Source organism: Brassica oleracea, chromosome C7 (genome assembly GCF_000695525.1).
Source record: "Brassica oleracea var. oleracea cultivar TO1000 chromosome C7, BOL, whole genome shotgun sequence".
In the NCBI taxonomy this organism is placed as follows: domain Eukaryota; kingdom Viridiplantae; phylum Streptophyta; class Magnoliopsida; order Brassicales; family Brassicaceae; genus Brassica; species Brassica oleracea.
In genome coordinates this window covers 12,100,952-12,115,405 of record NC_027754.1, presented here as the reverse complement: position 1 = coordinate 12,115,405, position 14,454 = coordinate 12,100,952, and the positions used below count along the sequence as shown (strand labels likewise).

Sequence of the window (14,454 nt, the reverse complement as noted above, 5' to 3'; positions counted from 1 at the left end):
TGGCAGTTTCTCGGTCCTAAACCGCCCAACTGCCCATTTTAATCATCTCCTTTGTCTTATTTCGCCATTTCTGTACGAAAACGGAGGAAAGAATCGGGGAGAAAAGACACAGAGAGAAAAGTCCGATTAAGAGAGAACTTTCGATATTTGGCTGGATTGATCAAGTCCGAGTTAAGAACGATCGTCTGTAGGGTGAATCCAACTGTCTGAACGTTCGAAGATCCGATGGAAACCGCTCAAGAGGTGTCAGAAGAGACCGAATCAAACAGAACAAACCGACTCTAAGACAAAGGTGAGTGCGTGACCGTAGCCTATCGTACTGAATCGTAGTCTGATTGATAGGAATGTTCTATGTACTGATTGCTTGTCTAATTCGAATTATCTGCTAAGTTCTGGCTTGGTCCGAACAGTCGGTTCCTTCCATCGACGCATCTGGATCAGATCATGCGCCTAGAGCCGTATTGGCCTGCTAGGGCTTGATTGAATCTGATGGCGCGCTGGTTTGGAACGATTGGGTCGGCTAAGTAACTGACTGATGATAAGCATGTCCGTTTATTGACTGATTGACTCGATTACTTTACTTGGCTGAGTGGGACTGAATGACCGCTCTCACTAAGCATGCTGTTTGCTTATGCCTCCTTGTTTGGATGCAGATCAGGACCTGACCCGAAAGGGTAAAGACATAGCTTGAACGCGAGACAAGGGCATGAAGGAAGGATGGTGGGTTTGGGTAGATATAGGACTAGATTAACATGTAATAGCCTATAGCAAACTGACTTGTTAACTCGAACCTCAGATTATCTATTCAAATCTTATTATGCTTTACTTGACTGTCTGAAAAAGAACTAACACTCTGAAATAATTCTAAGTAAGGAAAAATGTGAAAACGGCCCAAGTCTGATCGAGGAAGTCGAGCCAGACTCGCACTGATGTTACGAAAAAATGGGTCGGGTCCTTTCACTATGCCCGGGGTGTTCGTATAAATTTTAGTTAACTTATAGAAGTTGACACTTATATATGACCATAATTGTCGATTTTAAACTATTCAATTGGTAAAAAAAAAAATTTTTTTGCATTTATTCATTATCTTGTCTAACAAATTTAAAATTGTATAAACTAACAATTTGTTATTTTTTATTATTAGAAGTCATATATATAATTATAAGTAGGATTAAAAAAATCTCTAAACCTAGTTATGAATTAAATACATTTTGTTTTGTTTTTTAAGTTTTGTATAAAACAATTGTAACAATTGTAAAATTTACAACTGGTTTAAACTTTGACTTGAGATTCATTGAGTTATTTTTTTCTGTCATCAACTTAACATACTCAACTAATCATTGAGTTTTGATACCAACTTGAACACTCATAATAGAAATAGGATTGAATCAAAAATTGATCCAAACATAAAAATTATATCATTGTGCAAACCAAACCAAACTAAAAAACAAACTTTTTTTTTAAAAGAACAAACTTTTTAAACAAATCATTACCAAAACTTGATATTTAAAACATATAAACCAACAATGACTCTAAATTAAGAATGTTGGCATCGTCTCAAAAACCTTAGTCTTTTCTTTTATGAAACCTCATAGAAACAATAATCTTCCAATTGCACTTTTGATCATTACTCATCGCAACTTTTTTCCATTTAATAATAGTGCATATGAAAACAGAAAGAAAATAAAATTATTCACCCATATATGTCCGGTAGTTCCAAATACACAAAGTTCCAGAACAGAAACTTGCTAGAAACCTGCAGATAATGTGATATCAGTTCCCAGTCATGCTAGTAGAAAATAAAAGTAAAAACTATAAAAGCAACATACATGCTTCTACTCCACAAAATTAAGGATACCAAGTGGTCTAAAGTTGTCTTTCAATCACTACAACTAAGCTGCATGAAAGAATAATCAAATGCTTGAAATTACCATGGTTCTGTAGGATACAGATCCACAGACTTTGCTCTCTCAAATATTTGAGCTAGTTCTTTCTGATTCAAAAAAAAAAAACATTGAATCATTAAACACAGTCAAAACTATAGTGAATGATCCAAAAAGATCTCCAAAATACAACATGGATATAGTAAAACAATACCTTGATCTCAAGTCTGAGAAGCTGTTTCAACAAAAAGACAAAAACCAGTAGTCTATCTTCAACTATTTGATTATATCATTATAATATTTGATCCAAAGCCAGTTTCGGAGGTGGTGAGTACCCTTCCCGTTAATATAATCTCGACACCAAATTCTCTTAGATTCACATCTCTTAGCCGCCATTCTGACCAAATATCTTGCAAACTCATACTCCAACTGCATCACACCATAAACAAATACTCTTTTTATTCAAGTATCATTTAGTCTGTGTGTGTGTTTTCTAAACTGAGAGGTTCAGAAAATGATAAAATCAAAACATAATCTTACATGAGCTTCATCGTCTTGAACTTTCATAGACCTGAACATGGCTTGGACCCGCACTGCAGATCTATCGAGACGCTCCCTCTAGATATTACCCATTTAGTTCTCGGCTGACCAAATCAGTATTAAATATTGTTTCTGAGCTACAGATCACTATAAATACGAACAATCAAGTTTTGGAGGTTTTAGCTCACATGGTATTTTTTTCTGCAGGAGCTTGAGTATTGATCTGTGGATTTGGGTGATATGCGTTCTGTTTCTCTTCATATACTTCATTGTGCATAATACAAAGAGTCTCACTCTTGAAGAAAGCGAAGGCAAAGGTTATAAAAAGGTCTCTCTTCTTAACTTCATTTTTCAGTACTTCTTCTGTCTTAAAGCTATGAATGGCTGGCGTATGAACCACACATATGTTTTCATTCCCTCACACATCTGGTTTTCAAAATATCACCGTAAATTTGTCAAAGAGGAAAAAATTCTTAACTTTGCTATACATCATGTTTTGTAACAGATCATGTGTAGTAGTAGTCCATGTCATTTTCGGGTCAGCTTACTTGGAGAGACAGGAAGATGAGGTAGAAAAGCTTGCAGAGGAAACAGATTAAATCTTTGAGCCGCCGCCATGGAAGCTTCACAAGGGAATAAACTTATGGTTGTTGTGGGCTGACGTAAGCCTGCAAATAGTATCTAAAAGTAAGGATCTCTATTAATCAGAAGGTAACCAATTGCCAAACAATTCATCAAGCAAGCTTAACTCACACACTCATATGCATAGTATGTAAAGAAAAGAGTGTCATCAGTGGGGGGAAAAACTACAAGTTGGGGATGATTTTTATACAATAAAACCGAAAATAGAATAGGCTAAACTGAAGAGAAGGGAACATAGATGCATACGCAACGTCATCTTAGGGTTCACATCAACATCTTCAGCCTTGATTTCGTCTGATACAGAAACGAACAAAACATATAGATTTAGACACAATTCAAAGATTCATGTTCCAAGATTCAAACTTTAGTAAAAGAATTATTGAATTTACTCACAGCCTCTCTAAACATCTCAGTGTTTTCTTGTGATGGGACGGTACCGGATTTTCCATCAGTAAGAAGCTTCTGTACCAGGAGTTCACAACTCGTGAATTCCAGGTGGATTTAATGGCTGTAGCTGTAGCTTCTTCAGTGGAGGTTTTCGATTAGAAATGGATTTATTATGACATGAATCTCTCTATATAGAATGAGAAAGAGGGGAAGTGGAACGAAACCATTAAAGAAGGTTTAAAGAGCATAATAGATTCTTGAAAGTGAGTTACAGTAACGGCGAAGTGGAGAGATCTTGATCAGTCGGAGAAGATCAAAAGTTTACGCTTCCTACACGTGACATAGCTTGAATTGGATCCTTTTTTTTTTTTTGTTAAACCCCAAAATCTAAGACCAGTTCGATGATGACGTGGTAATAACATGATATCTGATAGGCTGATTTTCCAATCTGACGTGGCATAGTTGAGAGGGCTTCATATTCACTTTTTAATATTGTTAGATGTCAAATTTATTTATTAGTTAACAGTATTTTACGTGTCCCAAATTTTATAAAAAAAGTGAAATTAATATTTGATTTGCTACCAAAATAAGAGTAAAACATTGCCATCAATTTTGAGAGGGGGTTTATCAGCCTCACTGTAAGAGAGGAACACAAAATTGTTTTACCCCATGTGATGAAGTGTCTAATTCACCTTATTTCTTATCACCAATCTAACTGTCATGCAAGATTAGTAAAAAGAGGTATTAAATTTTTTAATAAAAAAAAATAGCTTGGAAAAGAGGAACGCCACCGTTAACAGTTTTGAGAAGGAATACAAAGAGCTTTTTGTTGGGTCCCTTGTTTCAAGACTTCTCTTAAAAAAATTAGAACAGGAAGCGGCTCCCAAGTAACTCTTAGTGTGACTTACTTGTTCGAGCTACGTTTTTGTATCGGTACGTTGCACTACTCTCTCTTATCCTCTTTCAAGTTTTTTAATGTTTTTTAGTTCACGTCAATTCGTCAGAGCAACATAATTAACCTCAATTTTAATTAACCTCAATTTTAATTATTGTTTGTCGCGATCATATAGTTATAAGCTTAGAGTTGTTAGATCTTCTTTAATCACATCTATGTACGATCATATTTGATATTCTTTAGTTCTTCTTTTGTCACGTCTATGTAAGAACATAACAATAGAAGATTGAGTCAATTACGCTATGCCCCTGTTCGAAAACTCGGCCGCCTAGCCGAATCGACGGCCGAGAAAACGCTCAACGGTGATCTAGCGTGGCGAGTTGAAGCTATACAGTGAAGAAATCGGATTTAAAAAAAACTTAAGTTTTTATTTTTTAGTCTAAAAATCGAGTCATCTATGTTAGATCTATGAAATCTTAAACAAGAACAACAAGAAAAACAAAGAAAATCGCTTCAAAAACCATCAAAACTACACGGCCGTTGTGTTTACAGTCGCAAAAACCCAAAAATCCTTAGGAAGAAGATGACTGTTTAATGAAGTTTCTACTCTTCATTAAATAAAAAACTGTAAAATCTGTAAAAAACGCTCCACCGAGGGTCGAACATGGGTTATGTTGTTTAATTCATGAGTATTAAACACCAAGCCACAACATCTTTACGGTACATTCACAGAAATATATAGTTACATAACAAAAACAAATCGCCGATTAATGTATGTATAATCTCGATTAGTTGATTCGGCGCTAGGCACACCCTTGCCGCACGCATTACGCCTAGCGAGATTTAAAACAGGGCGCTATGCTATGCTATTGTTTCTTTATTTTGATGGTGACAAAATAAAAATTGAGTCAATTTCGTTTCAATGTTTCATGTCTCCTATTGCTATGCTATTTTTGCTTAATTTTGTTCATGTTGCTATATGTAGGTTTGTATGATTAAAATAAGGTTCATGTCGCTCATTTAACTTCATAGACTGCTCTATTCTTGTATTGAATATATTTGTATGTGAAGAGGATGGTCATAATGCTGAGCCATAGCACTATCACCCAAGTTCTCTGTCAGCTATCTCTTTAATCTGCTGCCTATATGTGATTTCTAGTAGTGTTTCTGCTTGCATAAGCAAATTTATAAGGCTGTCTACCGTTTCAAATTCATCAGTTTTACAGATATATAGTAGCAAGATATAAAACCAAAAGAAAAATTGGTTTTGGAACATTATCAAGAAGTTTACCATGATGTATCATATATTATGTGTGTCAGAGAAGGTAACGGGGATGCGCATAGCAGCGCTAGCCCCAGGTGTCTCATTTGTAATTTCTGATAATAATCTTTTCTTATGTAAGTCGAAGTCCCGTGAATATGATAAAGTCATGAAAGGAGTTAAAGTATATGGGAAAGCATCGGGACAATATATTAACTTTGAGAAGTTGTCAATTCTTTTCGGAAAAGAATTTCGGGGATTATAAAGCAAGCAATCAAATCCACTTTGTGTACTGAGAACGAAGAAAGAGTGAGATCTTACTTAGGAATTAAGTGGATCAAAGTGGAAGTTATTTGCATTCCTTAAAAACAGACTTGATCACAGAATCAATAGATGGTTATGCCTAACAAAAGGTGGAAATGAGATTCTTATAAAGGCTAGAGCTTTAGCACTTCCAAGAAATCTAACTCATAAAGGAATCAGTGAGTCTTAGAATAACCGGAAAAGCTTCACGGACCAAGAAGTTATGGATTTTACAAACTGGAGGTTTTCCAGCCGTCCAATTGCGAGTACCAGCCTTTAGAAGTGGATTTCGCCCCAACCATGAAGCATGCTTCTCAAGAACCAATCATGGGCTTCAAGATGGATATCTTAGCTTTCTATAAAGCCCAAAAGCAGAAGAATTGGTCATGGGAATACCAAGATGCAATCAATTTCCCAAAACTAGCCAAACCGATATCAATAATGGAAAGTTACCAGCCTCTTCAATTTGGCTCGAACCAAACCTTTCTATGAAATCCAGGAGATACTATAGAACAACAAGAAGACATCCAGCACCCAGAGGATCAGGCGGATTCTCTTTACCATCAACTTTCCTTATTTGGATGCGTTAACACCATTTGCTTGCAAGGAAAGTTTTCATCAGTTAATGGCAAAGGGGCAACAGCCATATTCTTCATCAATTAGACTCAGGAGCATATCAGGAAGACTTCTAAACCGTGGATACATCCATAAGTTTTCCAGATACAAGATCATAACAAGTTTCCCATTTGAAGATGGTATAAATCAAGCTAACGGCTATATTCTTTGGAGCCATCAATTCCTTTGCTTCCAAGTCTCTCATTTTGAGTTATTTTGTTTCCATTTATCATTTTGTGACTGTTAGACTCTGTATTTTTTGAGCCTATAACGCTCTATTATTTGCTTCATTGTAAATCACCCATCTCATATGAATGAAAATCAGTTTTCTTAGTTTTCTCCAAAACTATTGTCTTAAGTCTTTAGAGTGTGTGTGAAGCAGCTCCAGAGAACCTTGACTTATCAAGACTTCTTTCCATAGAGTCTTGTGGCGTCCTCAATCCACCATCCTTCCATCCCATTCGTTTTCCAAGCTTGAGTGTGATACACATCCAGCAAGCAAAGCACCATCTCGATCCACATTGATCATTTTCTGATTAGGCTAAAGAAAAAAAACAAACTTCCAGCAGCCTGATTCCATCATGTCCCTTGTTTATCGCTCTTGTTTTAATTATATCATCAACCGCATCTCACTTCATTTCCCTTTGTTTCAGGTTTACCAAGCCGGTTTCAGTCATATCGAACACTAGATTATATCGCGGGTTGCAGCTTGGTTCCATCATCTATCCATTCGTGGCTTCCCCCCCCCCCTTCCCCTGTGCCCGCAACACAGTTCGAGCAGCGGGACCAGTGATTGATCCACACATGCCAGTGAATGAGTTCATCCATGGCTCACCAAAAGAGTGGAATGTAGAGATTTTAGAAAATTTAGTTGATCAAGAGGATATGCCGCTTATTCAGAGTTTTGTCATAAGTCAATCCAATCGTGATGACAAGTAGCTGGAGTTATACAAAAAGTGGCATGTATACAGTTAAATCGAGATAATGAGTTGCAAGAAATATTCTCCGTCAGCCAACTGAACTAGTGGTATCCGAGCCCGGTTCGTGTACAAACCTTTGCTTGGAAAATCAATGCTTCACAAAAAAATGTGACATCTCATTTGGAAGATGTTATCCGGATATATGGAAGTTACAAAGAATTTAATATGTCGCCGTATGCGATGTGATAATCGTTTTTTCTAGAAGTGGAGAACTTGACGAATAGGTTAATCACATGATCTTTGAATGTCCCACAGCGTTACAAACTTCAGTTCTACACATTTGTGCCCGAGCTTTTCCTAATATCATGCGTTTATTCCAATTTGAATTATTTGTTCTGGAAGAAGAATAAAATAGAAGATCTGGAGTTAGACAAATATCCAATTGATAGACCATGGATTTGATCCACTTTTATCCATGGTTTATAAGTGTTTTAACTACTAATTATTATATTATAGAGTCTATTTAGCATATTTATATGATCATGAGTGATTTAGAGATAAGTGATGATTTTAGAGCATTTTGGAGATATTTGGAGCAAGCACCCGAGATGACCATCAAGCTCGATCATCGGTCGATATTGAAAAGGAATAATCGATCGATGTTCATGTCTTGACATCAATCGACAGCGAAGCGCAAAAAGCCTGTTTGGTCACAGCCGACTTGAAGCCCAAGTCTTCACCAAATTACAAGATTACCCCTGACGAGTTTTAACCTAATTATATAAGCCTTGCCACCATGTTAGAGGCAAAGTGTGCTTTCTTGTTTTATTATTTCCACAGCAAGTTTTTTTAGGATTTTGATAGATTGGAGAGAAGATCCAAAGTTATAATTTGTGATTGGAACTCCATTAATATCTATTTACTATTCTAATGAAGTTTTCTTACCTAATTGTTGTTATGAATTGCTTAGCCATGTCTAAATAGTTCCATTGTTAGATTTTAGGGTTTAAATAGGTTAGGAGGGATTAGCTCCAACTATAGATTGCTGAGTTGTGACAATTGTCATTAGGATTGTCATTAATGCATGTTTCTAGATTACCTACCTAGAACTTGCCCTAGGATTGATAGATAAAAGCGAGAGCTTCATTCGCATCCTGAAAACATTCTAACTGAGCTAAGTTTCTTGCTATGAGTAAGGCGAGAGCTGATCTAGTGAGCTTAGTAAGCTACCATTCAACCCGCGCATAAAACTTAACTAGAAGCGTGTCGATCGATATCATTATTGAATAATCGATCGACAGAGCGAAAGGTGAATCGATCGATATCCCTATAGGATCATCGATCGACACTTTCTAATTGATCGACAAACGATAGTTGAGATCATTAGATCTAGTTAATAGACAAGTCCAAACATGCGAAAGATGATTGACTTGTTGACTAAGTAGTTGAGCTTTACATTATCATGCATGCAACTCATTATGAATTTGTCGGATTATAATCCAAAGTTTCCTGAATAAAAACCCTAAGTTTAACTATTTCCTTTTAAGCAACCAAAACCTCAACCAATTGATTGAACAAACACTTGTACAATATAAAACTGCAATTTACATTTAAATCTCTAAAACCATCTAGCTTAACAAATTATATTAGATTTTTTAGGTTTCCTAGCTCCTTGTGAATTCGATCCCTAAGTAATAGAACTCGGCCTCTTATTTGAAAGAGTATAAATCACTCATTAGGGTAATTTGAGTGGTATCATCTTCTAGTCCCTAAGATCAAATAACTAACTAAATAGAAGAAAAAAAACACTTCATTAAACTCAACCAATCAATCGAGCAAACACTGGCTTGATAAAAACTACAATTTACATTTAAATCATTAAACCGTTCTACTTAACAAATCATATTATATTTTTTAAGTTCCCTAGCTCCCTGTGAATTTGATCCCTAAGTACTACAACTCGACCTCTTATTTGAGAGAGTATAAATCACTCCTTAGGTAATTTGAGTGGTATCAAATTTGGCGTCGTTGCCGGGGAGCTTTCTCGCCTATTCAATCTAATTTTTGTTAAGTTTCTGACACAAAAAAAAAATTCTTGGATTTTCAGGTATATGCCCAACAGTACCAGAAGCAACAAGGAAACTCAACTGCTATTCTCACCAGATCCTGCAAGTTTGGAGCGTTCAATCCGCAAAGAAGCACGCTCCTCATCGATCGACAACAACACTTGTTTGTCGCTCGATTTCTCTCAACCACCGTCGACCCAGGCACTGTACCCGTCGACCGATACTCGCTCACCACCGTCGACCGATACTCGCTCACCACCGTCGACCAAAGACACTCATCTTCCATCGACCGACACTGTCCATCCGAAATTGATCGATACTCCATCTCAAACATCGATCGATACTGAACCTCGAGACATGGTTGCGACTTTGATACTTGTACGGGATGAGAGAGGAGACCTGCATGACCAGGGAAGTCATCTGCGTAATGCAGCAGGTTAGAGGATAGATGCTCAGGGGGCTGCAATCCCTGAGTCTGATGCTTATGCTACAGGCACTACTCTACCAGTAGATGAGGCTGCGCTACCCAAAACGTTGGCTGACTACAACAGTCCATATCAGTTCTACACCAACAGATCAACCATTTGTCCACCCACTATTCAGAGGGATTACGAGTTGAAGGCGCAGTACTACACACTCGTGGGACAGATACCCTACCATGGATTATCTCACGAGCATCCTATGGACCATCTGGAGAGGTTCGAGGATCTGATATCTTCTATTAAAGTCAAGAGAATCCCTGAGGATTATCTCCTATGCAAACTCTTCAAGTTCTCACTTGCTGGAGAAGCTTTGCATTGGCTTAAGCAGCTACAACCAAGATCTCTCACATCCTGGAGAGACATCAAGAATGCATTCTTGTGCAATTTCTTTGATGAAGCACATACTGAAGACTTGAGGAGCAAGATTGCTACATTCACTCAGGAGCCTGCAGAATCATTCAGAGGCTCTTGGATCAGATTCAAGTCTTATCAGAGAGACTGGCCACACCATGGATTCAATGAAGTACAACTGCTCAGTACTTTCTACAGAGGCATGGCGGTGCAGTACCAGATGGTTCTTGATGCTTCCAGCAATGGGAACTTCAACACCAGAAATTCAGGAGAGGCAGTGAAGGTCATTGAAAACCTAGCATCTAGCAACATCACCAAGAACACTAATTTTGAGAGGAAAAGATCTGCCACCATCCTTGAGAATGATCAGATGGATGAGGTGAAGGCAAAGCTGGATACTGTTCACAAGCTTCTCAGGAAGCAGGTCTGCTTTGTTGAAGATGCAGAAGCTGTAGACACAGAGGGTAGAGAAGAGGAAGAAGAGGTGAACTTCATTGGTGGAACTGGATTCCAAAGTTCTGGAAACCAGGGTGGAAACAGAAACTCCTATGGAAATAGGGGGAAATTTCAACCAGAGTTCACAGTACCAGAAACCCTACAGCAACCACTACAGCAACAACATGAGTTATGGAAATTCCTACTACCAGAAGCCGCCACCGCCTACTCAAGAGATTAATATTGAAGAGATGCTTGATAGGGTTCTTGAGACACAGCATCGCATGACAGTGAACTTCAATGGGAAGATTGATTCTGTCTGCACCAACCTAAACACAAAGTTTGAAACTTTGAGCACTCGTGTGAAGAAGCTGGAGATGCAGGTTGTTCAGACAGAAGAAGATGTTAAGAAGCAGGAAGACTCGACAAGAGGGGTAGGAGATGATGTGATGAAACACCACGTGAATGCCATCATTGGGGATGATTTCTGGCAAGTGGTGAAGGAAGAGAGGCTGCAAGAGGGAAATTTCGAAGTAGAAAGCCTGATGAGTTTCGGCGGATCGCATTGGTGTCGACGCCAGACTATGAACATCGATCGACGGACCCCAGTCCAAATCGATCGACAGGATCTCCGGAGCATCGATCCATGACACCTATGGAGTCAACCACATCTTACAATGCCGTGAGGATTATGACTCACGAGGAGTTCACAGCATAACACCCACATCCGCCCAGTCCTGATAACGTAAGAATTGCTCGACAAACTGATACTCCCATCGATTGACATGAAGATACTCCTATCGATCGACAAAGAGATGTCGACATAGATCGACAACCTCCAGCGTCCATCGATAGACGAGCACCTATTACGTACCGAGTGCAGATGCCAAAGATAGATGTTGCACGTCTTAATGCACTCAAGCCCAAACCCAAACCTTCAGAAAACCCACCAGAGACCGTCAGGATACCTTCAGATGATGGAGAAGATTCGATGGAAATCGATAGGGTTCCTATGGGAAGAACCCTAAGGAAAAGAAAGGAAAAAGTGGAGAAACATCTGAAGAGGGGGGCCAATGATAAAGAAAAGGAAAGTTTCCCAAAAAGAGTCTTCAGGATTCCTATGGATAAGCTATTCGAGGAGGCTTATTATACTCACAGATTGTGGATGTTCATCAGAGAAACAAGGGAGAAAGAAGAAGACATCAAGAGAATGTTCTGTGAAGCTAGAGAAAAGATGAGGAAGAGGGTTACATTGAAGAAGAAGAGTGATCCTGGGAAATTCACAATACCATGCACGGTGAAGGATATTGAGTTCCCACATGCCTTGTGCGACACAGGAGCATCAATCAACATCCTACCTGGGGTTATGGCAGACCATCTGGGTCTGCAGGTAGAGCCTTCCAACGAATTGTTCACTTTTGTGGATTGTTCTCAAAGAAATTCAAGAGGGATTGTTTGAGACCTAGAGGTGCAGATTGGTAATGCCCTAGTTCCAGTTGATTTTCATGTCTTGGACATCAAGCTAAACTGGAACTATTCTCTTTTGCTTGTGAGAGCCTTCTTATCAACAGTAGGAGCAGTGTGCAACCTGCAATCCAATCAGTTGTGCTTGACGCTCACAGGTCCTCATACCCACTACGACCCCATTCCAGTCAAGAAGCCATAGACGTCCTCCAGAAGAATCAATGATCCAGGAATCATTGCAGCTTGTCACTGTGGAGTGGAATACGAGACAGAATATTCGACATCGATCAAAACTCACACTGCAACATCGATCGATAGTGGCCATCAGAAATCGACCGACACACAACAGGAAGAATAGGTCGACAGTAGTCCAGACGATTGGGAAAACGACTACTACAACCCCACTATTGACGCGTACACCAGACAAAACATGCATACTGAAGAGTATGATGAAAACTATGAGGATGGACGAGCTACTGAGTACAAAGCCATCCTTGATGAGGAAGATACATTTCTACATCATTCCTCTTGGAAAAGGAACACACCATCGATTGACATAACATGCTCACCATCGATCGATACTCAACCTCATCAGAGAAACCAGAAACGAGCATCGACCGACATTGCCGACTACTCATCGATCGACACAAAAGTCAACTGTGTGCGAGAAGGAGACCACTCGATTTGCAGTCGGGCAGATGATCACCATCACGAAAGTTATGCAGTGGAAATAGAAATTTATGGAGAAGATGAACTACATGAAGGTTTCACATATGAGGAATTTCTCAACATGCAAAGACGCGATGAAACAGATCAACATCAAGGAGAAGCTGCTTGGGGAAGAACACGACCCAGCCATCCGATCGACAGAGCAAGCCGTCCATTGATCGACATCAATCCTTCAACATCGATCGATGTTGCTCATACAATATCGATCGACATCCGTTGTAAACCAAAAACCGATGTAAGCGAAAAAGATAAATTTGATAACAAGTATCTAACTCAAGGCGAATTTGGTATTTTCAGGGACCCAGATGGCTACGCAAGAGCAATAGATGGACGTATACTGCACGTATCCCGAAAAGATATTGCAGACATCCTTCAGACAGCCAATGGAGCAGAAAATTTGTTCGTACATCAACGCAACATTCCAGAATACCAACAGAAGGATACGAAAGAGTTATATGACACAACTGGTGGCATAGACAAAAGTTTCAAACAAAGGTCTCGCCATCCCACTCGACCATCGATCGACGTTGACGTCCCAACATCGGTCGACAAACGTCCAGAATTTGGCAGAAGAGCTTTTGATTTCTACGGTACCAGGAACTTCTACTGGGAAGAGAAAAATGAGTATGGAGTCTACAAAGACGATCAGGGATACGCCAGAGATGTAGAGGGACGCACCATTCATGTTCACAACAGAGATATCAGAAGACTTATGGAAAGAGCTTCGAGAGATGACCCAAGCTACATATGTCTTCCTGAACATGCTAGAGCATTCACACAGACCAAGCTGGTACCAGAGATCTACACCAAGGATGAGATCAATGAGATGTTCTATGGAGTCTGTGGAGCCCAAGAGAAGTATGAAGGTGATTTCAAGATGAAACTTGATGGTGTCTACCATCCACTGAATGATAGCATCGGTTGGTTAACTACATGCATGGAAGAGATGCGGCAAGACATAGCCAGAATTTAGCAAGCAACCGACGATTCTCGCCATATATCGATCGACATAGGGCATCATGCATCGATCGATAGTCGCTTACCAACATCGATCGACCAACGCTTACCAGCATCGGTCGACAACAATCCACCACACTCACCTCCGATGAAGTCTCAACAAGGTTTACACACCAGAGAAGAGATAGATCAATTGGTTGAAGGGATCTATAGATCTCTGGATACTACAGAAGAGAGGCTTGATGGGAGATGTGATGACATCTATTTCCTAATGGATCTTAGCATTAGTTCTTTGACTTCCAAGATTGAAGCTATATAAGGGGAATTGGTGGACATTCAGAGTTACATTGCCCGTCGACCAGAAGCATCCGCATCGATCGACAGACACAATAACATATCGACCGACATTCGTAGACGGACATTGGTCGACGACGCTACAAACCGAAGCCGGCTAGTTCCATAGGTGACATCAGACACGTCTGACACACATTACCATGGAGAGGAGATCTCAGCTGACACTTACG

General features: G+C 39.2%; 1 long non-coding RNA gene across 1 annotated transcript; it reads right to left on the bottom strand.

Annotated features, from left to right (window-relative positions):
- Nucleotides 1-1,614: 1,614 nt before the first annotated feature.
- On the bottom strand, nucleotides 1,615-3,886 carry LOC106306563. The gene is made up of 8 exons (XR_001263165.1): nucleotides 3,459-3,886; nucleotides 3,312-3,359; nucleotides 2,972-3,091; nucleotides 2,612-2,849; nucleotides 2,424-2,527; nucleotides 2,098-2,312; nucleotides 1,932-1,993; nucleotides 1,615-1,756 (listed from the first exon to the last, which is right to left on the bottom strand). It is a non-coding gene; the product is annotated as an uncharacterized LOC106306563 (long non-coding RNA).
- Between the last annotated feature and the right edge of the window lie 10,568 nt (nucleotides 3,887-14,454).